This window comes from Equus asinus, chromosome X, assembly GCF_041296235.1.
Source record: "Equus asinus isolate D_3611 breed Donkey chromosome X, EquAss-T2T_v2, whole genome shotgun sequence".
Lineage (NCBI taxonomy): Eukaryota > Metazoa > Chordata > Mammalia > Perissodactyla > Equidae > Equus > Equus asinus.
Genome location: NC_091820.1, coordinates 121,636,739 through 121,639,064, shown reverse-complemented (window position 1 = coordinate 121,639,064; position 2,326 = coordinate 121,636,739).

Below are 2,326 nucleotides of genomic sequence, written 5' to 3'. Positions count from 1 at the left end.
ATCCAGCCCTACCAACTGCATTTTTTGTCTCTTCTCATTGGGGATTTGAATATTGTCTTCTGCTTCAGCTAAATCTTTCACAAGATGATACCCACGGAGGCAACTTTCTATAGTGAAGATGAATGTTCGAAGTGTCTTTTACCAAGTTCATTTCCCCCCGCTGCCCTGGTGTTGTAGCTTTCTGCATTCTAATGTCATGTGATGGAGTGTGGATTCTGAAAATACGTACATAAAAAGTAAGCCCTTTTCCAGGTTTTGCTATCAAGCCCAGTTAAGGGCTTTAGTAGCCTCTAGTCTGGCTTTCTTACTAAAAATTAATTTAGTCTGTGACATGCATGATTTCTCTAGACTAATCTTCTCTTTTCCTGGGTTATTCTTATAAGCCATTCCCCTGCAAGCCCATGTGAGTGACAAATAAATTCTTTTCCTGGGAGCAACTTTGGCCTCAAGGCTAGCTTCCTCCAAATCCTTCATGTTGTTCTGAGATACAATTTTCAGCTTTTGTATTTTATTATTCAAAACTAGAACTCCCACGGAGACCAGTCAGGAGATCAGCAATGGGTGTGCTCCTCTCTTGCTAAGATCCCAGAGTACGAAACAAATGGGAGGCTGGGGGCCAGGCAAGGCCATTCTTCTTTTTATTATTATCATTATTAAGACCTGCCTAGGGCTTTTATGTCAGTTGGAGGTCAGTTCTCCACATTTTTTCCTCAATCTTTCAGTTTTGACTTTGCCATCCAAGTCAGGAGAGGCCCAGAAGGCTTATTTTCAAGTTTCTGTCTTACCCATGTGATCTAAGAAAGTTTGCTCCTCATTTAAGTCCTTTTTCCGCTTTCCTGAGTCAGCTCCTAGCTGGAGGGTCATCTTTGGTAGTGCATTTTTGCTGACACCAAGGCGAGGAAGCGTGGTGTCCCTCCCCAGCTCTTCTCATTAGCTAGCGTAGCTTAGATCACAGAAAGCTCCTGCTGGGAGGGGCCTTCACGGTCATCGACTGCAGCCCCTCAGTTCACCAAGGTCAGCAACTAAATCTCAGAGATGTCAAGTGACTAGGTCAGGGTCACACAGTGAGCTAGAGGTAGAACTGAGACTCAAACATTGTTTTCTTGGCGTCCAGCTTGGTGCTCTTTCTACTCTGCTTCTGTGAACTGCTGCTGCCGGCCCAGGGCTCAGCTGACAGATGGGCTTGCTTAACTCTGGCTCATGCAGGATGAACACGAAACTGACCCTGTTTTCCAATCCCACTGCTGTGGTTTGACCAGCTGATCAAATCAAAACTGCTCTGGCCAGATCAACTGCTAACTTTTGAAGTGAATGGAGCTGAAAAGTAGTGTCAATAGTTTAGAGTGGGGCTGGCCCTCCACTTGCACACAACTCTCTGCCTCAGCTCTCCAAGCATCTCCTCCACCGCCCTGTTAGACGTGTTTCATAATATCTCAGCCCGGGGATCATTTTATTAGGGTTAAGCATTGCCCTTTTCCTTCTCTCTTATAGATGTCTTCTGGGAGAGGTCACGTGTACATGTCCCCCTCCTCAGTGTGACTAAATGGATCAGAGGCTTTCCTCCTCTACAGGACACTGGCCAGAAGACTACTGGAGAGGTGCACAGGGGGAGTAAGGAAACAGAGTGGAGAAAGAAACGGGATGGAGGCAAAGCCAGCCTAGGTCACAATTAGGCCCATGGCCAGCCACCTCTCATGTGTATATTGCTATTGTGGAAAACAAAACAAAGAGCTCAAATCAAAGATATTCAGATTCAACAGGGAAGAAAAATGAACATTGACAGAAGGTCTACTTTTCCAGAAACTAGAATAAGTGCTCTCAGTAGATTATTTTAGTTAGCTTGCATCACAACCCTTTGAGGTAGCTATCATTAGCCCCATTTTCATGGATGAGAAAACTGAGGCTCTGAGAGAGCTCACAGAGCCCTGATTAAATCCCAGGGAGACATGCTTTCCAAGCCTATGCCCTCTCCTTTTTCAAAAATCTCTTTTGAGATTGGATTCCTCTTTAGAATACCCCTAATCCAGCTTTTTGAAAGTGCCTGACCAGGCTATTTTGTAAGAGCGGAAACTGAGGCCCGGAAATGTGAGGCCACTGTCACAGGAGCGGAGTCTGGCCTGCTGCCTATGGTTGCCAGGTCTTGGCTTACCATCGCTTTAAAAGCCCTGCCCGAACTGACTCTTCCTTCCACTGTCAGCGAGAAGGGGGAGTTTCCCTGTTAGAGAACTGGTGGGAATCCCTCATCAGGAGAAGGGCTTATCTGGCCTCTGCAGCATACATTCATTTAGCATGCACATTCCCCTGTTGTTATCCTCTTTCAATTTCT